Source organism: Echinops telfairi, unplaced genomic scaffold, assembly GCF_000313985.2.
Source record: "Echinops telfairi isolate 266 unplaced genomic scaffold, ASM31398v2 ScPeMD7_2291;HRSCAF=2852, whole genome shotgun sequence".
In the NCBI taxonomy this organism is placed as follows: domain Eukaryota; kingdom Metazoa; phylum Chordata; class Mammalia; order Afrosoricida; family Tenrecidae; genus Echinops; species Echinops telfairi.
In genome coordinates, this window is record NW_022106189.1 from 7,731,625 (window position 1) to 7,758,386 (window position 26,762).

Consider the following 26,762-nt stretch of genomic DNA (forward strand, 5'->3'; position numbering starts at 1 on the left):
GAAAATATTTGATTTACAAATAAGGAATCCTACTTCGCGGAATTTCATTTATCACGGTAGGGTCTAGAACTGATTAACCGCGATAAATGAGGGTTCACTGTATAGGGTTTCTGAGACTGTAGATCTTCACAAGAGCAGACAGGCTCATCTTTCTCTCATGGAGCATCCAGTGGGTTTGAGCAACCAACCTTATGATTAGCAGTTCAATGCCTGATGCATATTGCTACACACACACACAAAACCAAACTCACTGCCATCAAGCCAATGCTGATTCATGGCGACCCGGTAGTGCATTTCTGAAACTGTGACTGTTTACCGGGGTACAAAGCCAAGTCTTCCTCAGTGGAGCTGTTAGTGGTTTCAAACTGCTGGCCATTCGGACAGCCGCTCTTAACCACTACACCACCAGGACTCCTGACATCTTGCCACCAGAGCAACATTAATCTGAGACACCCCTGCCCTAAGGTCTAGTAACAAGACTATGGAATCCGAGCATAAAGTCTCCAAATTCATTCAGCACAACAAAGCTTCTGAATGGGACTTGAAAGAACAAACGCATAAGCAAACTTACATTTAAGAACAAAGTTCAAAAAATTTTTAAATTTAAAATTAAAAAATAATGAAGTTCAAAGTTTAATAGCAGTGTTTCCAAAAGTGGGGGATACTGCCCCCTAAGAGACTGCCAGAATAATCTAGGGGGCCTGCAAAAGCACAGACCGACACTTTATCCTGGATGCTGGGCTAGAGTACAAAGTTCATCCTGGATGCTGGGGGATAATACAAATGCTTTAATTGCCAGGGGGCTGTTGAGTAAATTCTTTTTTAAGTATGCTAAATAAGTTTGGGAACCTATGCTTTAAGGAAAAACAAGAACATACAGCACTCACCAACATAAAATTCCCTTTTAACAGCATCACTAAAAAATTATTAGACATTCAAAAAAGCAGGAAAATGTGACTCATACCCAATAGAAAAGTCAATGAGTAAAAATAGACTCAAAAGTAACAGTTGAATTTGGAAATCGACCGTGGTAGCAAATGTAAAATTCTGCTGGATGTGATTGCACCGTGGAATGATTTAATATATGTATTAATCCCAATCAAATTTTTTAAAGTAACAATTGATGGAATTAACAGACAAGAATGTTAAAATAGCTATTCTGAATATTTTTAAGTATTTAAGAACAAAATAAGAGAAGTGAGAGTTTTCCTTTTTTAACAAAAAATGTTGTTTTTGAGATAAACACTATCTGAAGTGAAAAATTAATTGAATCAATTTGGATTATCAACAGATTAGACATTGCAGAACCAAAAACCAGTGGACATGGTATTGAACCTGAGGCATATATAGAAAAAAATTACAAGCATGTGATATCATATCAATAGATCTAACATATAAGGATATGTTTGTTTTTTAAAATATTGCTACTGGGGTTGCAGTTCATACATACAAATTTTATTCTGAAGAAAAACATGTTTAAACATAACTGCAACCAAAGTACGGCTGCAGACAAGGTCTCTTTACACTTGCTTTAGTCTTGTCAGGGTTAAAAAAAACAACTATCAAAACAGTGGCTTCTGAGGGCCTCTGCTGGACCAATTAAATTCAAGGCACAGAGGTCAGATCAGAAATTTATGGCCACGGTCTTCCCAGGGATCCCAAATACATAATACTTTTAATTAGTTTATTTATTTTCAACCGTTTCAATGACATACAACTCACCTGTCATACATTTTAATAGTTCAAGAACATTCAAAAGAGTTGTGTGAACATCACCACAATCAAGTCGAAGGCATTTCTTCTTCCTTATACTCGATGTTAGCTCCCCATTTCCTGCCTTTGAAATATAGATTGTACTCCTAACTGGGAATGCTATTATACTCTTAAGAGAGAGTGAGAGAGAGAAATGTATTGACACCCCAAACGTCAACTCTATGAGAAGATACAACTAGTCTTAGAAATTTTACCCTGCTCTCCTTCCAGATCTGTTAATAAGACATATGCTGATTCTCAACTTGGCTCTGTGACTGGCTTCCATGAATGTTGGCCAGACTCTTGGTCCAGTTTCAAAGAAATAGAAATACCTTATGACTCAGCAATCCCACCCTCGGGATATATCATAGAGAACTAATCAAAGAGATGAGTAATCATTGTACAACACTTATGATATGTGAAAGAAGGGCCATCCAACTATTTTTAAAGTAACAGATTGTCTTTTTCTTTTACTTTTTTACTCATTTTTAATTTATTCTTCTTTTTAATTTTCTAGGCTTTCTTTTCTTTTTTAAAAAACTTTAAATTTTTATTTTATCATTTTATTTGGGGGCTTGTACAACTCTTATCACAATCCATTGTGTCAAACACATTTGTACATATGTTGCCATCATCATTTTCTTTCTACTTGAGCCTTCGTATCAGCTTCTCATTTTTTCCCTCCCTCCCCCACTCTCCCTCCCTCATGAACCCTTGATAAGTTAGAAATTATTATTATTATTATTTCATGTCTTACACTGACCGATGTCTCCCTTCACCCACTTTTCTGTTGTCCATCCCCCTGGCAGATGTAGATCATTGTGATCAGTACCCCCTTTTTCCCCCCACCTTCCCCTTCCCCTTCTGGTATCACTACTCTCATTACTGGTCCTGAGGGGTTTATCTGCCCTGGATTCCCTTTGTTTCCAGTTCCTATCTGTACCAGTGTACATCCTCTGGTCTAGCTGGATTTGTAAGGTAGAATTGGGGTCATGGTAATGGGGGGAGGAAGCATTAAAGAACTAGAGCAAAGTTGTATGTTCATCAGAAAATAACTAATTTTCATAACGTTTCAACCCAACTAAGTCCACATGGAAGAAGCACACCATCATCAATCATTGAAGGACTAGAATCCATATAATCCAAAGTTGAAGGAGGGACCCATATAAGAACTTAAATTGTGAGACTCCAGTGTGCAGAAAGCAATAGATGACAGTGGTGCCCAAGATTTATTTGTGGAACTACATAGGAAAAAAGCCTTCTGAGAACTCTCCCTATCTAAAATTGAGGGATGGGAGGAAAGTGGTCACTAAACAGAGTGCTTGGGAGAGAAAACTATAGAAAAGCAAAGGCATAAGTCTGACCTGAACACTTATAATTTTCTGATCTCCCCTACGAAGCAGGTTGGACCTAATCTGGTTTCCAAATTTTTCTGTATTTTTGGTCTGTATTGTCTTGTTCAGTTTCTGTTGGTTCGTATTAGAATGTGTCTCAGAGCTGTTATGTCAATGGAGGTCACTCTCTTGAAGCTGTGTTATGTGCTTTTCATCTTTCGGTCTATGAAACCCAGGATTGATGAATCTATAGGGACTGCAAGAAGAATAAGAGGTTCTGGGGAAGGGAGGTACAGTGTGGGGGAGTGGGGGGTAAAAGGGAGAGGATACCAAGGAGTCTGTGTAGAAAAATATTGTTTGGAAACTGATAATAGTAGCAATAGTAAAATTCTACTTGATGTGATTGAAATTTGAAATATGATATATGTATTAAATCCCAACTAATAAAAAAGTTCCTGGAAAATTTCATTGTCTTTTAATTCCATTTTCCCAGTGAAGTAGTTAGTTTATTGTGCCAACCTGGCTGATAAACATGTGGGGTTAATTGAAGGGCAGAGAGATTAAATGGCTCAGTGAGCCTCGCCTTTCCAGTTCTCGGGTCTCTTGCTTTCTGATGGTCAGATCAGGGTGCAGCTGCCTTAGCCAGTTCCCTGCTTCAGCAGGCAAGGCTCACTTCCTGCAAAACATCTCTGAGGAGAAGCCGCATGGACCTACCCCGATGAAGCCCCGGGTGCTGGAGCAGCCGTGTGGAGACCCCTGCCAGCACTGAGATGCTTACACATTTACTGATTCGGCTTTCCTCCTGTGGTCGGAGTCATAGTGTGTGTTTTGTGAGATGAAGGAGGACTTTATGGATTGGTGGATTTCTGTGAGGGGATATCCAATTGTTCACAGGCTTTGGGTCTCCATTCCAACCCCCCTTGTTTACATAGAAATGGTTGTTTATTTTGGATCTCTTGATCCCATCCTAATACCTGATCCCATCAACACCTCCTGATCACACAGGTTGGTGTGCTTCTTCCATATGGGCTTTGTTGCTTCCCTGCTAGATGGCCGCTTGTTTAACTTCAAGCCTTTAAGACCTCAGATGCTTTATCTTTAATAGCCATGCACATTAACTTATGCACCCATTTTGTCTTCAGCAATCTTGTTGGGAAACTGAGCATCTCAGAATGTCAGGTTATTAGCACAAAGTGCAGAAGCCCAATGTCCATCTATTACCTTAATACTTAACTTATAAATATATGTACATTAGACCTATACATATGTACAGGACTATGTTTATACTTCTATAAATGTCTTTTGCCTCCTAGTTCTTTCTCTATTTCCTTTTACTTTCCTCCTGTCCCACTATCATGTCCTACCTTCATTTGGCTCTATTGCACTTGCTCGAACCCCACCAGATATTCTATGCCCAGCTCACCAACAATTTTAGATGTTGTTGCTCCCTTGTCCCAGGGTTTGTTGGCTTCCCTCTCCCTTTCCCCCACCTCCTCCTCTCCCCTGTCCCCACAAACTGTCGGTCCCATTGTTTTCTCCTTGGGATTGTTTATCCTGCTTATGTTATATAGATAGACATGAAAAAAGAAAAAGAAAAAAATAGCCTCTGAATAGTTCCAGTCTGTCTGCTGACCCTTATGAGTTTTCCAATTGAGTCTGAAGCAGTGCCAAACCCTGCCCCCCACCCAAGTCAAAAGTCTATTTTCAGAGTTCCTCGAGGACTTTGTTGTTTTGCTCCCCTTGCTGTTGTGTTGCACTCCCTTTGAGTTACCCACTACTGTGGGGGCTCAGACCAGGAACAATTCCCGCACTGTCTCCGATGCTGCTCACTGTAGCATGGTGAGTCAGTAAGGGGACATCGTGTCTCATGGTGAGTCAGACCCTATGGTCCTCTCTGTGCATTGGCTGCTCCCAGAGGGAATGTCGTTGAAGTGGGGGGGGGGCCAGGATGCTGTTCTCTCTCTCTCTCTTTCTCTCCCTCCCTCCCTCCCTTCCTCTTAGTTTGTTCCCATGTGGTCTGGGTACCTGCCACTCTCCCCGGGCTTTATCTTCAGTGTTGTAAATGTAGTACATTCTACCCCTGTACAGAGGTGTAGTGCATTCTTCTGGGGAGATGGTGGGGGGGGGGGTGTCAATGTAACTGGGATAGGGGTTGGCCCCACAGACCTCTCTGTTAGTTCCCCACTTCATACTGTATGTTGCCCTCAAGGCTTGGCACACCAGGTTGAGGTGTGGTTCCCCTCTCCCTTTCCCGTTTATGAAGACATAAACAGTACCCTCCCTGTGGCGGATTAGTGGTCTGCTCCCCACAATGCCTTCATCTTTCCCCCCTTTCTTTTCTTGCCCCACCCTGCCCCTCTTTTCTCCTTCTTTATGTTGGTATGCTGTGTGCATCATTGGACTTGGTCTGTCCCCTGCCTGTGTGCCTGTCCCTTACCCCATAAATTATATATTAGTTTTTCTACTGTTCCCACTGTGTTGATTAGACCTACCTCAGTGAACTCATCTTGTACTTGTCCTTTTGTGCTTGGCTAACTGCGCTTAGCATAATTTCCTCCAACTCCTCCCAGGAGACAATGAGTTTCATGTGTTCATCACTGTTTTTTAGTATGTGTGTATGTGCCAGAGTTCTCTAATCCACTTGTCTATCGATTGAAATTTAGGTTGTTTCCAGATCTTTGCAATTGTAAATTGTGCCACAATAAACATTGGAGTGCAGATGACTGGTCACGGTCTATTTCCTTTCTTCTGGGTATATGCCCAATAGGGGGATTGCTGGGACATAAGGTGGTTCAATTTCCATTTGCTTTAGATATTGCCAGATCATTTTCCACAGTTGCTGTATGTATCTACACAACCACCAACAGTGGACAAGAGTTCCTATCTCGCCACATCCCCTCCACAATTTGTTGCTTTCTGATTTTTTTGAACTGGGTTATCCTCAAGGGTGTTAGGTGGTATCTCATAATTGGTTTAATCTGCCTTTCTCTGAAGGCTAATGATCATGAACATTTTCTCATATATTTATTGGTCATTTGGGTTTCCTCCCTGGTGAAACTGCTTTTCAGGTCCTTTGCCCAACTCCTCAGAGGGCTTTCTGCTTTTTTCTTGTTGCAGGCTATTAGAGTATTGTCTATTTTAGCAATAAGCCCTTTGATGTGCCATTGCTAAAGATCTTCTCCTAGTCTGTGGGTTCTCTTATCACTCTCTTGACAAAGTCTTTCTATGCACACAGGTGTTTTATCCTTAGTATAGCCCATTTGTCCATTTCAGCTTCTTCTGTGTGTGTGTCCTTCCTTATTTCAGTTAGCCTACGTATTCCCTGTGCCAAGGTTCTTAGGTTTGTCACTATTCCTTCATTGATGGCCCTAATAATCTGGGATTTTACTTCGTGGTATGTGATGCACCTTGAGTTTGTTCTTGTTCATGGAGTGAGGTAAGGATCTTGTTTCATTTTTCTGCATGAAGATATCTATTTTTCCCAGCACCACATGCTGAAGAGTGCATTCACTTCCCATTTGATATTTTATGGCACTTTAATATCAATTGTCGATATGCTGATGGGTTTATTTCTCAGTTTTCTGTTCTGTTTCATTGGTCAGAGCATCTGGCATTATACCAGTACCATGCTGTTTTGACTATTGTAGCTGTGTAGTATGTTTTAAAGTCATGTATAGCAATCCCTCCAACTCTTTCTTCTTGAGCAGTTCTCTGTTAATTCTGAGCTTATTCCTCTCCATATGCAGTTGGTAGTCAGTTTTTCTATGTTTCTGAAGAAGGCTGTTGGTGTTTGTATTGGTATAGCGTTAAATACGGCGCCTTGCTTAGAATTGACGTCTTTACTATATTGAGTTTTCCAATCCATGAGCATGGGATATTCTTCCATTTGTGGAGGTAACTTTTGGTTTCTTGTAGTAAGGTTCTGCAGTTTTCTTTTGTACCAATCATTTGGTTTTCTGGTTAGGTATATCCCTAGGTATTTCAATTTGTGCTTGGCTATTATGAAGGGTACTGCCTTCTTGGTCTCCTCTTTCGTCTTGTTTGATGTATATAGCAATCCAATAGAGTCCGTTTGTTGATCTTGTATCCAGCCACTCTTCTCATTCCTCTACTGCGGCCAGCACTCCTGTGGAGGTTTGGGGGTTTTCAATGTATAGGATCAAGTCATCTACAAATAACAAGTTTTACTTATTCATCCCCAAGATGAATGCCTCTGATGTCCTTTTGTTGTCTTATGCTGTTAGCTAGAACCTCCAGTGTGATGTTGGATAGAAATGGGGACAAAGGGCATCCTTGTCTGGTCCCCTGTTTCAGTGGGATTGCTTTCATCTTTTCTCCATTGACTAATACATTGGCTGTTGATTTTTTCATAGATAGCTTGTATTAACTTGAGGAATTCCCTTCAATTCCTATCTTCTTGAGTGTCTTAATTAGGGATGGGTGTTGAATGTTGCCAAATGCTTTTTCTGCGTCTATTGATATAATCATGTGGTTCTTATCCATTTTTTTTCAATGTGATGGTTTATGTTGACAGACTTCCTGATGTCGAACTATCCCTGCATCCTGGATTGAATCTCCACTGGTCATGATGGGTGATTTGTTTAATATACTTTTGTATTCTATTGGCTAATATTTTGTTAAGGCATTTTGCATCAATGTTCATTAGAGATATCGGTCTGTAGTTCTCTATTCTTGTGGTATCCTTGCCCAATTTGGGTATCAGTGTTATGCTAGCTTCATGGAATGAGTTTGAGAGTTTACCTTCTTTGTCTGTTCTGGAATAGTTTATGGAGGATTGGTGTCAGCTCTACCCTGAATGCTTGGTAGAATTCTTCTGTGAAGCTGTCTGGCCTGGAAGTTTTTTTTGTTGTTGTTGTTCAGAGTTTCTTGATAACCACATCTGTTTCTTGTATTGCCATAAGTCTGTTGAGGTTCTTGACCTCTGTCTCGGATAATCTAGAGAATGATTACTTTTCCAAGCATTTGTCCATGTCTTGAAGGTTGTTGAATTCCTTGGAATACAGATTTTCATAGTGGTTTGTAATTATCATTTTAGTTTCATTAGGGTCCGTTGTGACTTCCCCTGATTCATCCTCAACCTGGCTATTGATGTTTGCTCCTTCCTATCCTTGGTTACGTTTCACAGTGATCAATCAATGCTGTTAATCCCTTCAAAGAACCAGCTTTTTGCTGCACGGATTTTTGCCTTGTTCTCTTGTCTTCCCACTCCTTTAGCTCCGTCCTGATTTTTATTATTTCATTTATTTTTCTATTGGAGGGATTGTTCTGTTGACTCTGCTCTAGTTCGAGATTTTGTGATAGCGTATCAGTCACAAGTCTCTCTTCCTTTTACATATGTGCATTAATTGTGAGATAGTTTATTGTGCCAGCCTGGCCAATAAACACAAGTGGGATTAACTGAAGGGCAGAGAGATAAATGCCTTAAGTGAGTCTCGCCTTTCTTGTCCCCCGCTCTTTGATCATCGGACCAGTGTGCGGCTGCCTTGCTTGTCCTGTGCCTCAATTTAAAGGCTACACTACCTGTGGACTGTGTCTCTGTAAGTTGAGGTCCCTTTAAGACATCGCTGGAGCTGGGGACTGGCAGTTGGTGACCTGGCTGGCAGTTGGTGACCTGCCTTATGATTGGCTGCTGTGCTGATATAGCCTAGCTCTCTCTATAAATAGAGGAAGATCTGGCAGCAGATTGGACTGGAAGGACTGCTAGTCTCTCACATCTCTCTCACGGCAGTGAGTTGAATTGAGCCATTTGTAGTGCTTTATAATTTAACTGTTTCTTTCTTGTATTATATGTTTAACTGTATATGATTTAATAGCTCATTCCTTGTTATATATCTAATTATCTTTATAAATAAATATATTAAATTATCAGCAATTTGGTTTTATCTCTCTAGAGAACCCTGTCTAACACATTTGCTATCAAACAACCTCTGATAACTGCTTTTGCTATGTCACATAGGTTTGGGTACATTGTGTTCTCATTCTCATTAGTTTCTAAAAACTTCCTAATTTCCTCTCTAACTTGGGCCAGTACCCACTCATTCCAAAGAAGTTTGTTATTCATCTTCCAATTGTTTGTCCTTGTTTTTTTATTGTCCTTTTGTTTATCTCCAGCTTTATGATGTGGTCCTCCAAAACGGACATCTGAATGATCTCTATGTGTTTGAATTTACTCAGGCTCAACTTGTGCCCCAGCATGTGGTCTGTTTTTTAATAAGAGCCATGTGCACTTGAAAAGAAGATGAATTTTTTTGTATTTGGGTGGAGAGCTTGATAAATGTCTATCAAGTGGAGGCACCTAATTGTGGTGTTCAGCTCTGTAGCTTCCTTGCTGAGTTTCTTTCCTGGTGACCTATCTTTCTCTGATAACAGTGTGTGAAAGTCACCTACTTTAATTGTTGAGTTTGTGATTTTTGTTTTTATTTTTTGAAGAATTTGTTTGAAAAGTTTTGTAGTTCTCTCATTAGGCACGTATGTATTTATTATACTCACTGATACTTGATCTACTGATCCTTTTAGCATTATATAGTGACCATTGTTATCTCTTGTTATGATTTGCACTTTGAGATCGAATTTGTCTGAGATTAGAATTGCAACCCCTGCTTTTTTTGGTTGCTGTTTGCTTGGTATATTTTTCACCAGCCTTTCATTCTTCTCCTATTTTTGTCTGTGAGCTGAAGGTGTGTCTCTTGCAGGCAACAGTTTGTTGGGTTATGTTTTCTGAGCCAGTCTGCAAGCCTTTGTCTTTTAATGAGTTAATTCAGACCATTGATAGTCAGTTCTTACCACCATCTGTGGACTCATTGTTGTCATCCCATACCTTTTGTGTTGGGTGCTTCCCTATCTCTCCACATAACATTGTTTTGAGTATATGGCGGGGGGTGGGGGTGGGGCTGGTATTCGATTTTGCCATTGAGACAATGTGATCTTTGTGGTTGTTTTCAGCACATTGACTTCTAGGTGGGGTTGTGCTATGTAGTTCATCTCCTATTTGTACTTGGTGAATGTTTATATTCTAACCACAGTGAGTCAGCAAGGATTTTTCACCAGTTTGGGTGTCTTATAGTGTATTCTTTGAGTTTTTCCTTGTCTGGGAAGACACTTATCTCTCCATCTTTTTTTTTCTTTTTCCATTCTGCAGGGTGTCTTAATTCAGAGGAGGGGCCACAGGATGTTTGCTGTCCCACAGAAGCACATGGGTGGTATACAGGGCCTCGCTGGTCAGCCTGTGGGTGGCCCTGTCTGTCCCAGTAGGAATACAGCCATGCCAAGACCTCTGAGGTGTCTTCTTGTGGCTGGTACTCTCAGTCCACAAAGCCTTTGTAGCCTCCGTCCTCCAGCAGCAAGAAGAGGTAGGGGAAGTTCAGTTCTCTGGGCAGTTGTGTTCCCATCAGCCTGGGACCTGTGCCTCCTGCACATGTCCAATGAGGGGCAGGAACTCACAGATGTTTGACATCAGGCTCCCATCCATGATCTGCCAGTGGAACATGCCCATTTGTAACTGGAGTTTGGGTCTTCCCACCTTCTGTAAAATGGCTGTGCCTGCTGGGGGTTATCCAGAAAGAACCAGTGGTCAGTGATGCAGGTGTTAATGGGCTCCAGCTATCCCACGAGGTTCTCCTGAGCCAAAACCCCAGCTCCATGCCTCAGGTTCTCCAGAAAAACTGCCTCCATGTTCCCCCTGACAGCTGCTTAGTCACCCCCCTGCAGCACCTGGCCAGTCATCAGGTAAATTCTGGGGCAGGCCAGAGCCTTTTCAGAGAGCACAGCATGTTCCAATCCCTCTCAGAAAGCTGCCTGTACCCAGGAACGGCTCCTAGACCCATTTTCCCATTTCCTGGGTCTCCCAATGGGTGTGTTCATCAGAACCAGCTGCAGTCCTGCTTCCTGCACCGTGTATGCCAGTGCCTCTAAGGGCTCTGAGTAGAGGAAGGCCACCTTGGCGGCCTTGAAGCCTGCGCTTCCCAAAGGCCTGAGCCGCTCGGAGAGGCCGGAGAGCTCAGGGAACAGCCAAGACAGATTGGTCGAGAAGCACAACAGCGCCATGGCCAGGCTGGAGCAGGCCTGGGTTCAGAGTCTGGGAGCAGGGCGGATATCCATCTATCTTGATAGACAGTTTGGTGTGATAGAGGATTCTTGGATTGGCTTGTTCTCTTTCAACTTACAGAAGATTTTACTCCACTCTCCTCTTCATGGTATCTGTTGATAGGTTTGAGCATATTCCTGCCTGAGTACTATTGTTTGTAACGGCCTTTTTTTCTCTAGCTGCTCTTAAGAGTTTTTCCTTTTCCTCAAAGTTGGATAATTTAATTATTATGTGCCTCGGTGATTTCTTCCTGGGGTTTAGTCTAATTGATGTCCTCTCTGCTTCCTATATGATTGCCTGATTCTCATTCATTAAGTTAGGGGAGTTTTCTTCCAGGAATTCCCTCGCTACTTAAGCCGTTGACTTCTTCATTGTGTCTTGTTCTGGTATTCCGATTATTTGAATATTGTTCCTCTTCATAGCATCTGTGATCAATCTCAGGTTTCTTCTGCTTCTCTGATTGTCTTGTTTGACTGTCTATTCCATTTGTTGAAGTCTGCCTGGTTGTCCTCGAAATCATTGGCACTATTTTCCACCTGTTCTACTCTGTTGGTGAGGTCTGTTACCTTGTTTTTGCTTCTGTTCCTTCACCCCTTAATTCTTGTTTTCCCTTTGGTGTGTGGACTTCATCCCATCGATTGTGGACTTTATCTCCTTGGTCATTGTATCCTTATTCTGTATTGCTTCCTTCATAAGACTCCAAGAAGCATTCTAAGGATTTCTTTCTGTGGCAGTTAAATGTCTGCTTCTTCTATGAGCGTCATTGGGGTTAGGACTACCTCCAACATTGCATTTTGTTTCTCATTTTCTTGTCGAGGATTTTGAGGTAGTTTGCTGTTTGCGTGTTTTGGTGGTGCTTGGTGCCATATCCCCTAAAGACATTTGAGTCCTGAGCTTTCTCTCTGTGGGGCTGATAAGAATGATGTGGGGCCTGCCTGCAGCCTACTGTATTTGGATATTGGGCTACTACATAAGGGAGGTGTTGCAGCAGTTTGGTGGCTGGCAGCAGCAGGGGTGCCTGGAAGGTGGCCTGTGGCCAGAAACTGTGGGTATAATTCTGGACCAGGTCAGGGTATGCCTATGGTGTCTCCTTAGGACTGGTCTGCACTGGCCAGGACACTGCTGGCCTGGGTTGCTTTGTGGAGGGTCCGAGAATCTGGGCCAGAATCTTCAGTTTGCAGGGATACTGTGGGTTATCCCCAGGGTTGGTCACTGCCAGGTGGAGAGTCTGAAGATCCATGACAGTGTCACAGGAAAGCCCCAGTGTTGGGGGTAGACCAGCACAGAAGCTGCTTGGTTGTGGTGTTACTGCATGTAGACCCCGGGGGGTGAGAGAGACCCGGTGGAGAAGCTATGGGACTGCAGCTGCTGCTCGGGAAAAGTTTAGGGCTGGAGGTGGCCCTGCAGAGAAGCCACTAGTCCAGGACAGACTCACCAGAGGGCCACGGTGTCCAGGTAGGCCCTGTGGGACAATCAGCAAAGGATGGCAGATGGATTCTTACTGCAAATGGGAAGAGGGTGGGCAGAGTGGAGACTCAAAGCCCATCTGTAGACAATTGGACATCCCCTCACAGAAGGGTCACAAGGAAGCGATAAGCCAGCCAGGGTGCAATATAGCACCAACAAAAGACACAACATTCCTCTATAAATTATCAAGAGTTCATATGGATGGGAGAGTGGAGGGTGGGGGGCACGCTCCAAGGGAGAGTGGAGGGTGGGGGGCATGCTCCAAGGGCTGATACCAAGGACTCAAGTAGAAATAAAGTGTTTTGGAAATGATGATGGCAACGTATGTACAAATGAGCTTGATATAATTGATGTATTGTTGTTTTTTTGTATGTATTGTTTTAAGAGCTGTAAGAGCCCCTAATAAAAGGATTTTTAAAAAATTCCACTAAGCCTTTAAGACTCCAGATGCTGCCTTTTCTGATAGCTGGACACCATCTGGTTTCTTCACCACACTTTGTTATAGCACCCATATCTTCAGCCATTTCTTCATGAGAATTAGCATCAAGCAGGGCCATGTCATAAGACCTAATTATTCTTAGATTGGGACTAGAATTAAATGAAAGCCCCAAATCTATTCATAGTCTTTGGTTTATATATGTCTCTGGTTCACTTTAGAGACATCAATATCACTTTATGATAGAGAACATAAACAATCACCCGGGGCATTCGTAATTCTATTGATAGTGTCATTAATTTAGCCAATGGTATAAAATTTAAATCACTGTTGATGAAGAAAATACTAGTCCAGCTTCAGACCAAAATACATACATTGTCGACTTGTACAAGTAAAACTCTTAAGTGACTGCCGTAATTTACACAAACAACTAGGGCTTAGTGATAGGGCAAACCTTTCCACAATAGTTATTCAAAAAGTCAGAGCTATGGCTACCAGATTAACGCACACCATAAGGAAGCAAGGAGGACATTAAAATAGCAAATATTTGGTAGTCCTGAGCCACCATTTGTTGGGAACCCTCAAAGTAAGAGATCAGGACCGAAGTCCAAAGACCACCAATTCCAGAACCTTGATATAGCAGTCATCTTCTCACACTCACGCATTTCAGTCTTAAGTCCAATGGAGTATGTCTGTTCCTTAAATCTGCGATAGGTGAGTCTGAGGTAGAGCCCAGTTCACTCAGTGGGGTTTCCACATAAAACCCTTCTGGTATGACCTATGAAGGATGCTGTGTGCCTAGAAAGGGCAGAATCTAAAGTCCCAGTAGTCTATATTATGTGGCTTGGGTCACCAACGGCTAGATAGAAACTTGGTCGGAAGTGTCTAGTTAGGAACATAGTAACAGGTGTATTGTCCCTTTGGGTTGTATATAAGTACTCTTGAGTGCCTCGCCCCACCCCCACTCCCCAAAGGGCGGCGGGTCCTCCAGGCTTACCCATGAACAGAAACTTAATTGAATTCTCTAAGACATCAATGTACCTCCTCTTCCCGTCTTGACTTGAATTTCCAGCAGTTTGCTTGTCACTCTTTTAAGAATGCCTGTGAATTAGAAGTGACTTCAGCACAATGCTGTATGGCAGCAATGGAGTGGTGTTCTCTCCCTACCCCAGTCTTAAAAACTGACCCAGCTGAGGTGAGGTCTCCTCTGTCAAAGTGTTTTTTAAGATGAATTTATAAAATAAGTGATATATATGGCTCATGGGTGCTAAGCAAGCTCTCTCCCTTGTTACTTGGGAGAAAGGAGTAGAAGATTACATTACCTGAGAGTAAAAGCCTGCCTTTGTCTTGGTGTTTATACTTCTAGTAGAGATTCATACACTTTGTCCTTTTGTGATTGACTAACATCACTCAGCATGATGTACAGGTCCATCCATGACGTGAAGTGTTTCATGGTTTCAGCACTGTTTTTTTTTTTATAGGTGCATAGTCTTCCATTGTGTGTATGTACTATTTCTTTATCCATTCTCATACTGATGGGCATTTGGGCTGCTTTCAGTTTCTTGCTATATAAACTTTGCCACAATGAACAAGGGAGAGCATATGTCTGTTTGTGTTCTGTCTCTTATTTCTTTGGAACGTATGCCCAACAAAGGTATTGTTAAGTCATATGGAATTTCTATTGCCAGTTGCTTTAAGTTTCGCCATTTCACTTTCCAACAAAGTTTGTATATATTTACAAGCCCACCAGCAGTGAATAAGAATTTCAATCCATCTGCACCCTCTCCAGCTTTTGTTGTTCTCTGTAGTCCTTAATTAAGCTGTCGTTGTGGGTGTGAAGTGATATCTCATCACTGTTTTGATTTGCATCTCCCGGATGGTTAGAGCATTTCCTCATGTGTTGGTCATTGGAGTGTCCTCTGTTGTGGATTGTCTATTCATGTTTTTGCCCACCTTTGAATCAGATAGAGAGCATGGTAAAGTGAATTATAGCAGATGTAGTTAAGTTGAAATAGCTTATCATTTCATATCCCTCTTGACTCATTTTAAAATGTTTCGGTTTTTTAATATTTCGGTAGTTTTTATTTTTCTCCTTTTGTTAAACATAACACTTACAAAGACAAAAATATTCTATGTTATTCTACAGCCCAATGTTTGGACTAAGCTGAAGCACATCAGGGCCTTACAAGTGCTTCCCTGCACATCCCCAAAGGTCAGCAGCAGATGGCGCCAGATAAGATAACCGGTGAAACCAGATGTTCCTGGTTTGAAGAAAGCCACAAGGAGTTCACAAGCAATTCTCAGAGTTTCCAGACCCTACATGCTAATTACCATACATTCCTAACCACCCTTTTAAAAACCAGCACCTCCAGCTGCTGAGCATGACTTCCCTGGCCTGTTGGCCTAGGTCACAGAACCTCTCCTGGAAGATCCCACTAATAAAACTTTTTCTGTTTCTGCTCTCCCTTGTCCTGTCGGTTATGTCTGTCTGTCTCCCTGTACCTCAGTTTCACCTTTACACCCAACTGATAAATCAGTTACAGTATTCCATTAAACTCCCTGTGTAGGTCATTCTTTTTTTCCCCATCCTCCCTCCCTTTTTACCTTCCTGTCTCTAATAATAAAATTCTCACTGCCATCCAGGCATATGAAACCCATATCAACCCTATAGGATGGTAAAACTACCCATATGTTTCCTAGTCTGTAACTGTTTACAAGAGTAGAAAGCTTCATCTTTCTACCTGATAGAGGATGAAAGAGTTATCCTGCATTAGTTAAATACTGGAAATATAGCACAATTAGGGACTTGCACTGCTGATATTTAGTTTGTGAAAAGGGAACCAGGATTGTGGGACACCGAAAGGTTTTTCCCCAGGTTGTCCCCGCAAATATATGCCAAACCTAATACACTGCTTGCAACACATATTCTATGACTGCACACTCAGAGGTCAGCTGCTTAGAGGTTATCGCCCGGAGGGCATCAGCCATCTAGGACAATCAGACCCTATTGTCTGTCCCACCCTAGGTGGGGCCCACTCCCTGCTGATAAGGATAGTGGATTGCATCCCTGAAGGAGAGCCCAGACACAAGGTCAAGCCAACTCAAGGAGGACCAAGGTTAGGCTGCCATCTTGAATCTAGGGTCCACCCATCTTGTCACATGTGTATCCTTAGTGCCACCCCTTCCAATTGTGTGTACTCCCCTAGCTTGTCCCCTTCTGATTGATGTATGCTTATTGTACAACCCCTTCCCCTTATGATGTAATCAGGGGGGCTTGCACTCCCCGAAAGTGTATATATGCCGTGATTGTAAATACATTCATGTTCTCTGCGAGGACCCGGCTGCTGAGATCATGGCCGTCCTGGAGGTGAGTGCTTGCATGCTTTATCTTGTCTGATGTCTCTTTAGTTTCACCCCTCAATTACACAACTTCCCCTTGGACCCGTTAGATTGTGGGAGCTGGTACCCCACAATTTGGCTGCTGAAGAGGGACTTGAACACTGGACCCTCAATACCAATTTGAATTCCTTGAGTACTTAGATTAAATTCCCCTCATAAAAGCTGTAATACCCTTTTAAGCAGAGGCTCCCAAAGCTGCGGGGAGGGCTCTTTAACCTTTTCTTGGCTGGTTAAGGTTACATCAACAGGGACTGTGCTCTGGAAAGTCAACTCTGGACCCACCCTTGCTACAGCACACTGACCTTACTCCTTTTGAAAATGTCCAATCTTACCATGACAAAACTTCTTCTTTAGGTTCAGTTTCTAAATGTTCCTTTTCTACTACTTCTCTACTTTTGAAAGCAAGGGAGCTTCGTGGCATTGTTTAATAGCCTCACTTTGGGTTTTAGAATTAACTTCCTCTGAGTCTCGACCCCTTTGGGGGTTGAATAACTCTTTCACAGGGGTCACCTAAGACCACTGGAAATTAAATTTACATGTTGCCTACCTTATCTACTTTCTTTGAGGATCACGACCTTGAACCAGACAAAAGGATTATGATAATTTCTGTGAAAGAACACTTGTACATGCTTGCAGACAGGATTTCATCGTACTTTCCAAATCTACCTGACACCCCATTTGCACTTGCCAGAAGCCCGTTCACAGTCAAAGTTGAAGATGTTCCTGAGACAGCATGGGAGGAGTTAAGTTCATTAAACTTATTAACAGCGATGCAGCAAGAACTGATTTTCCTACAATGCCAGTTACAAAATTCTGGATCAAGTGTTTGCAGTCAGATCCTGTTCTGAGACTGTTGTGCCTTCTTCCATTTCCACCAACATATCTTTGTGAAACAGTTTTCCAGCTTGTTGGTTATCAAGTCTAAATATAGGGGTAGACTTGTTGTGGAAGATGATCTTCATTGTGCTCTTGCAAAGATTGCCCTGAGAATTTCTGATCTGATGAGAAAGAAGCTATCTCAACCTTCGTACTGACATTGGCTTTTTATGCATAGTCACAAAATGTAGCAATGTAGTTTACTGTTATATTAAGACTTACCCATGCTACACTATGCTTCAAGATAAAATTTTGATTATTTGTAATTACAAATAAATATTTCACAATATATAACTACATATTGTTTTGTGATTAGAGAACCAAATTTAGAGAACCAAATTCACAGAAACTCATGTATAAAAGAGTTTTATATAAAGGTTAAGTGCACATCCCAACCCAGTGCTGCCCAAGCCCACAAGTCCAACATTAACCCATATGTCCAACACCAATCCACAAAGTCCTCCTCCATCTCACAAAAGACAAGCAATGATGCCGACTGCAGGAGGAAAGCCGAATCAGTGAAGGTGTAAGCATCTCAGCGCTGGCAGGGGTCTCCACACGGTTGCTCCAGCACCCAGGGCTTCATGGGGTAGGTCCATGCAGCTTCTCCTTGGGGATATCTTGCAGGAAGTGAGCCTTGCAAGCTGAAGCAGGGAACTGGCTAAGGCAGCTGCACCCTGGTCCAACTAGCAGAAAGCAAGAGACCCGAGAACTAGAAAAGTGAGGGTCACCAAGCCATTTCTTGTTCCACCCTTCAATTAACTCCACATGTGTTTATTGGCCAGGTTGGCACAATAAACTTTATATCAATCACTATGTTTTAATTATGTTCAATTTGTAACAATGAACATGTTACAATGAAAATATATCCTGCATCTCAGATATTTACGATTCATAAAAGTAGCAAAATTACAGTTATGAAGTAGCAATGAAAATAATTTTATGGTTGTGGGTTACTACAACATGAGGAACTGTACTGAAGGGTCCCGGCATTAGGAAGGTTGAGAACCACTGCTCTAATGGGCTTTCTTTAGACCTTCTAAGGCTGAAGTCCCCCTCGGGCATAGAGGCTTTAGCCATGAGTTTGTTTAGAACCAGAGGCTTTAGATAACAAATCAGTCACTGCTTCTTCAGTTTTTTCTAAATTTTCATCACCTACTTCATACTCATGCAAAGACTTTACCTTGTTTTTCTAGATTTCGATAGCTCACACAAGACTTCTCACTAGATTGATATTACTCTTTCTTTTTCTCCTGTAAAAGTTCTAAAACCACCTTAACTTGAGCCCACAGAACTTCCTCCTAAATTCCTTCCTCTGGGAACCAAGGATTATACTTTTTATTAATGTTAGGTAGGCTAGCATAGGGCTGGGGGATGTCCGTTAATGCATGCCCAGAGGGTCAAGCTACAGAAACAAAGGAGTGGCGCACTGCACATGCTCAGAGGTTCAGGCATGGGTGGGCGCTGAGCCTGGATTGGCCCACCTAGGCCAGGTAAATTCAATTCAGCCAATGGGGTCGATCAGGGGTCGTCCACCATGCCTCCCCATGGAATCCTTGAAAAGGCAGGAGCCACAGAACTTTGGGACACTTTTGCGTGCCACCAGGCAGTTTCCAGGCAGGCTGCATGTTTGGGAGGAGTCCTATGGGTGCCATGTAAACCTGAAACAACTTCTAACTCTCATAAAACTCACTTGGATCACAAACCAGGCTTTGGCGTGAATTCTTTCTCCTGAGGAGCCAAGGACCGAGGTAGATCTAGCTCCAGAGAGATCTAACATTACTTGTAGAAAATGTTGCATTTTTCTGTTTGTTACTCTTATGTCCTGTTTTTTCAGTAGGTACATGAGCGTAATACCATAAGTCTCAGGTTTACTCTTATCTTGCCCCATTGTCCTTTTAAAATACTTATTCTATTATTATTACTATTTCTACTACTTATCTGCCAATCTCCCAACCAGATCCTCACTTCAAACAATTTCCCCAATTCCCTCCCCATCCAATGGGGTTACACAACCATTGCACGGGGTAATCTCTCCTCCGGGAGACCTTCCCTTGGCCCTGTGCCAAATTGTGGGGTGCCAGCTCCCACAATCTAACGGGTCCAAGGGGAAGTTGTGTAATTGAGGGGTGAAACTAAAGAGACATCAGACAAGATAAAGCATGCAAGCACTCACCTCCAGGACGGCCATGATCTCAGCAGCCGGGTCCTCGCAGAGAACATGAATGTATTTACAATCACGGCATATATACACTTTCGGGGAGTGCAAGCCCCCCTGATTACATCATAAGGGGAAGGGGTTGTACAATAAGCATACATCAATCAGAAGGGGACAAGCTAGGGGAGTACACACAATTGGAAGGGGTGGCACTAAGGATACACATGTGACAAGATGGGTGGACCCTAGATTCAAGATGGCAGCCTAACCTTGGTCCTCCTTGAGTTGGCTTGACCTTGTGTCTGGGCTCTCCTTCAGGGATGCAATCCACTATCCTTATCAGCAGGGAGTGGGCCCCACCTAGGGTGGGACAGACAATAGGGTCTGATTGTCCTAGATGGCTGATGCCCTCCGGGCGATAACCTCTAAGCAGCTGACCTCTGAGTGTGCAGTCATAGAATATGTGTTGCAAGCAGTGTATTAGGTTTGGCATATATTTGCGGGGACAACCTGTGAAAAAACCTTTCGGTATACCACACGGGATATAACAGCACCCTCCCCTATAGTAAAAATTCCCTTTTAACCTGCCCGGGTCTGTTGCAAAACCTGTTCATTACTCAAGGATTCTCTAATTTAGGAAAGGGGGAGTAGAGCCATTTAGATAAGCAGAGGCTGAAACGCTAGAGGGTATGGGTCTGACAGCTTCTGTAGTACTGAAAATATCAATTTAAAAAAAAAGAGCTGATCCCAAGAGCTCAACGGAAAGTAAATGTCTAGCAAAAAATTATGGACTATATGTACTAATATGTCGGACACAATTGATGTATGGATTGTAGCAAGAGTTGTAAGAGCCCCCAATAAAATGATCTAAAAAAAATAAGAAATTATCAATTGATGGTCTGATAAGCCCTTGGAAAAATATAAATTGTTTTCTGTGAATCTGCTCCCTTTTATCCCATTGCTTGAAAGTCCTCTGATCATCATACAACCTGTTAATTACCTCTTGGACTATTTATTGCAAAGTCTGTTTCTTGTCACATAGTTTAAGGTATAGAAATTGCTGGATTTGGGCTTTTTTAAAAAAAAGCAGTTCAGAGGTGACACACCTGATTATTCCCTTCTGTCAGCACTTGCAGAAATAAACTTAGGATTTCTCTAATCAATCTGGTCTTTCTGTGGCTATACAGTGACAGACTCTCACAGACTCCTTGTCAGTCAGCGACACTAACAATTCTGTTAGTTCCAGCTCCCGGCCAGGAAGGGCTGGTATACCTAGATGGGCATTATACCTGGATTGGCCCATCTAGGCCAGGTGAATTTGATCCAGCTAATGGGGTCAACCAGTATCGTTGACGACGCCTCCCAACGGGGTCCCTGAACAGGCCAGAGGTTTTACTGTGGCACTCTCCCAGGGGCTGCTACATACTGTAGCACAGCCGGGCTGTGATCCCGCAACTGAGCCGCGGACTCTGTCTGGCTTGTGTTCCACTTACTGTAAGACCTGAAGCTGCTTCTACTTTCATAAAACTCACTTGGGTCACCAACCAGGCTTCAGCGTGAGTTCTTTCTTGTGGGAAGACAAGGATCGAGGTATATCTGTCCCAGGAGAGGGAGAGATCTAACAATTCCTCCTGATGAAATTATGGGACAAAGGAACAAGGATAAACAGACAAAAACAAATTAGATACAGTTGTTCTAAATGGTCACATTTGTTGTGCTTCACAGATGACAGGGACCCCTACCGGATACAGATGTGGAGAAATGTCCAGGTTTATTAATTCATGAGAGAGTGTTTTAGAGTACAAAGGAGACCCCAAATCTCAAATATAATTTTAGGAGAACATTTATTAAGATGTAAGTAGAACAAATACACATTTAGAGGAGGGGTGCCATTAGCACGAGGACATAATGGCACCCAAGGGTTTGCTGAGTTTGAGAGACTTAAAAAGAATATGGGAGGGCAAAGGAAACTGTCACAAAAGCATGAATGGCAGCAAATCAATACATGAAAGTTACATGAGCAGCTACAGACACAGGAATGTGACCATGATTGGGATATATGTATTAGTGTTAGACAGAAGAACTTACAAAATTGGTCCAGGGCCTTCTGACCAAAGCAATCAGGGCATGACACATGACTACACTACCCCAGTATGAGTCTCCATTAAGGCCACACCCAGGCAAGTCTAAAAAGGAGACTGCACATCCCTGGTTAATGATCAGAAGGAATTCAATGGATGCTTAATCCACATGGGGACTTGGCAAATGGATTTGGGGCTTTCACTGGTATCCATAAATCAACAAACAAACAAAAAACAACTCAAAGCCATCAAGTAGATTCTGAATCATGGCAGAGCTAATGGTCACAGTGTAACTTACCCTGTGGATTTCCTATAGTGGTTCTCTTTACTGGAGTAGAAAGCCTCATCTTTCTCCCGAGGAACCCCTGGTGGTTTTGAACTGCTGACCTTGGGGTTAGCCTTCTGCAAATCTGGTAAATTTAAGCTCAAGAGAAAACAGGTGATGCAATACTAGCCCACTACTTGTCTGTTAATTTGTCATACTACAGTGGCTTGCAAGTTGCTGTGTTGCTATAAACTATGCTACCAGTATTTCAAATACCAGCAGGGTTACCTTGGTGGGCAGGCTTCAGTAGCGTTTCCAGATTAAGATGGACTAGAAAGAAAACAGCAAGCCACTTCTGAAAAATTAGCCACTTAAAACTGTATGAATAAGAATAAATAATGAATAAAGCAGAGGAGTTGATGCATTTGAATTATTGTTGATGAAGAATATTGAATACATACTATGACCATCAGAAAAAAGTGTCTTTGAAGAAGTACAGCCAGAATGCTTCTTGAATGGCAAAACTTCACCTCATATACTATGAGCATGTTATCAGGAGGGATCAGACCCTGGAGACGGAAATGATGTTTGGTAAAGTAGGGATGACAAAAAACAAAAAGAACCGCCTCACTGCCATCAATTTAAGGCCGGCTCATGGAGACCCTATAGGACAGAGTAGAACTGCTCCTGTGAACTTCTGAGGCTGTAACTGCTTATGGGCATAGAAAGCCCTATCTTTCTCCTACAGAACTACTAGTAGTTCCAAAGTGTCCACCTTGAGGTTAGCAGCCCAAATGGGTAACCAACACACCATCATGGTTACATTGGTAGAGGGTCAGCAAAACAGAGGAAGACCCTCAACAAGATGGACTAATCTAGCAGCTGCAACAATGAGCTAAAATATAATAATTGTGCAGATGGCACAGAACCAAGCAATGTTTCATTCTCTTACACACAGATCTCCTCCCCCAGCACCTTGCACTCACAATATGTAGTCTGGAATTCCCATTGTTGACATCAATTCTGCTGAGAAATCCTTTCAATTCTTTTGTGAATACATTCCCTTAGATTCTTAAAAAGAGAGAACAAGTATAATCGTAAGTATAATCGGAAGACTCGCCCGACCCCATCTTTGTGGGAGTAAATGGCCTCAATTTTCTCTCATGGCCCTGCTGGTGGGCTTGAGCCACTGACCTTGTGGTTAGGAGTCCAATGCTTAACAGACTTGTATGTTCAAATCCTGTGTCTTTGATTGCATATATTCCGTGTGTCTGTCATATTTCTCAATAGCTCTTAGGAGACACATGACCTGTACAATAACTGTTCATTATTTCCCTTCAAAATACAATGCCTGCACAAGTGAAGCACCTCTCTTTTACTTGCACTGATGGATACAGCATCAGTCTTTACCTAACCAGGGTCCTTAATGGACAGGTTCCCTTATCCATTAACCTAGCCAGACGGCTTGAGGACCAGTTGGAAGCAGTTACTGATTTCTTTGGTGGAGATCCAGGAAGGGCAGGAATGTTCTAACACAGCAGGCATCTCAGTGAAAGAATGCGATCTGCCAAGATGTGTCCTGCCCATGAGTATACCATTGGAGTTCACTGCCATTTGGCACAAAGTCAGCCCTCTCTGAGTCAGTGTTTCTATCCATCTGTGAAGCACCTATCCCCAACTGTGTAAAGATTTTGGGTAAAATACAGTAAAACCTGTAGGAGCTGAAATACTGTCACAGGGAGGGGGGTGTATTTTCCACTAATTGAGAGCAATGGGAAAGTAGTTAAGACTGCACCCTGTAAAGTGCAGAAAAGCAAGGCAGTCCTGTAAAGGTTTCACTATACAAAATGACCAGAGTGGGCATAAAAACTGATATAAAAACACAAGTTCAAATCTGTTGTAGATTCAACAAAGCATTATTGTCAAATTGCTATAAAAGTTTCTAAATGCTTAGTTTACTTTTTGTATATCTAAGAGTCTGACTACTGAGTGATGTATGTTGAGCATGAAGTCTAAAATCTAACATGAGCCTCGCCCAAATTAAGCAGGCAATAAGCTCTGTGGTGGAGTCCCATGAGAGTTCCTAAGATCTTCCCAGGTTGTTCCTCATGCCTCCCACTCCCCAAAGGCCCCCTTCCATGCTCTCCTGGGCCAACTATATCATATTCTGGAATTACTGATATTCAGATAAAAAGCCTTTAAGGCTGCAGTTCTCATCCTGTGGGTCGCGACCCCTTGGGGGGTCAATCAACTCTTTCACAGGGGTCGCCTGATTCATAACAGTAGCAAAATTACAGTTAAGCAGTAGCAATGAAAATAATTTTATGATTGGGGAGTCATGGCATTAGGAAGGTGAGAACCACTGCTTTAAGCTATGGACCATATCTTGGTTGCCTTTACATTCAGTGCTGAATTATGTTTGGTAAGTGCACAATTTTTAATATAAATCTTAAGTTATGATTATTAGCAGGGATTTTTGTTTCTTAAACTTGGGTCTCTTCCCATCAATCCCATGACACCGCATGTGTACATTATCTTACCCTGACCATTCTCCTCCTGAGCACAAATTTGAGAATTCTTGCTGCATCATCTTTTTTCAAGTGTATTGCACAAAACTGTGAATAAAATGGGTATGTGAGCCATGGTGGTGCAGTGAATTATTTAACTGGGTGGGCATTTCCCCTTTTCCTGATGGATCTGGTAAGAAGGTGGGAGATGCTGCTGATGTATTATATTCATATGGGGCTTTAAAACCTTAGTATCTTAACATGGGGACAGTCAATTTTGCATTTTGGGGTATAAAATGAGCTATCTTAGAAGTAGGAATGTGGGATCTCACTACCATCAAGAAAGAAGAGCCAAGAATGGAGTCATTTGGATCCCAAGATCCTTGTACATTGAACTTCTTGATCCAGAAAGAGAAAGTCATGACACCAGAGAAGGCAGAGTGCTAACAATAGACCCAGAGCATAAGACAGAGTGATGGGCCCACAGATGAAGTAGAGCTTAGTGCCTTTGGGCAGGAGGCGTTTGTTGAGGGGGAGGTCATGGTGGGCATTTATCAGCAGCACCAAGAGGGCTTTCTAAAAATGCCAGATCAAGGGTCGCAGGGCCAAAGACCAGAGAGACGTGCCTGTGAACACAGTTAAGAAGCTACCCTGGCCAAGGAGTTATTTCCTGAATATTCCTGCTTCTGGATTGTAACCTGTTAATTTCTCTAATAAACTCCATAATCATGAGTATTGTTTGAATTCTATGTGGATTTGAACTATCAGATTCAACAGAGAATTGGAGAATGCTGTGAAGGGATAGCTGGTGTCAGAATGAGTTAAGAAGGTTAAAGGACGGAGGCACATATGGCCTCTGCTTCACAGGATTGGCTTGGGCTGTTTGGTCCTCCTTGCCTTGTGAAGACAGAAGAGGTCTGATGCTGGCTCCATGTCTTTTTTAAAACCTCTAAACTATAATCAGGCTCACCTGGCAAATTAACACTAAGAACAGAAAAGGGTTGTTGGTTTAAGAGGTGTAACAAAAGTTTGGCATACTTGATGTATTTAATGGTACTACCTCTGAAACTTTGAGCAGAAGAGGGGGATACTGCATGGTTTAAAATCAGGGAAGATTAGGGTTAGGGTTCTATCCTTTCGCCATATTAATTCAAATATATGCTGAACAAATAATGAGAAGCTGGATTACATGAAGAACAACTTGGTGTCATACAGATGATACAACTTTGCTTCTTGAAATTGAAGGATTTGAAGCACTTACTAATGAAGACTAAATGTATATATACATGCACAGCCTTTACTACAGATTATACTTCAACATAAAATCCAAAGTGGATCCATAGGTATGGGAAACAGGATTTTTCTCAAGCTGTCTCCCCCAAGTATATCCCAGACTTAGCTGCTTGAGAATGACTATACACTTCGAGGTCATCAGGGGTAAATTAGGCGTCATTCTCCCTAAGAGCTATCAGCCATCTAGACCAAGCAGACACCACTGTTTATCCCACAAGGAGGGCCCACTCCCTTCTGATAAGGATAGTAGTTGTCTGTTTCCTTGTAGGAGACACCAGAGAGGTCAAACCCGCCCAAGTATGACCAAGGTTAGGCTGCCATCATGAATCTAGGGTCCATCCATCTTGTCACATGTATACCCCTAGACCTTCCCATTCGTATGGGCACACCCCTAGTTCATCCCCTTACTGTTACACTTATGCCTATCATAGATGCCCCTTCCTGTGACGTGTGGTTACCTGTAATCATGACCCCCTAAAGAGATAGAACGCTTGGTTAGCAATAAAGAAAAAGTGGTCCCAGGTTCTCGGTCCCTGAGGCTGCTCCTGCTCTCGTGGCAGGGTTACCCCCACGTGGACCATCAAACGGGGCTGAGGTCAGCAATGCTACTGTGAATTATGTCTGACTCTATTACTTTACTCTTCTATCTCTCATGCTCTCTATGGCTTTACTATAATCCTTACTTATTATCGCTATACAATTGCACCTACCGGACCTGTGATGATTTGTGGGGGACCCCTCTCCTTCACCCCACACATAGGGAATGTCATGAAAACAGAGAAAAGCTGCCAAGGGTATGATTTTACTTGGACCCACAATTAATGCCCATGGCAGCAGCGATCAAGAAATCAAATGAAGTAGAGTAGAGTTAACCATCTTTAAAGTGTTAAAGAGCAACACCACTACCTTGTGGTCACCTAACTCATTAACATGTGTCTGACCCAAGGCATGGTACTTTGCATCACCTCATAAGTATGGAAGACAATGAATAAGGAAGACTGAAGAACTGTTGCCTTTAAATGATGGTGTAGGGTACTGAATACACCGTGGGCTGCCAGAAAGGCAAACACATCTGTTTGGAAGTATAAGC

The 26,762-nt window shown here is 42.4% G+C and overlaps 1 pseudogene; it reads right to left on the bottom strand.

The window, feature by feature from the left end:
* Nucleotides 1-11,150, bottom strand: part of LOC101647531 — a 25,043-nt pseudogene extending 13,893 nt beyond the window's left edge.
* Nucleotides 11,151-26,762: the final 15,612 nt, after the last annotated feature.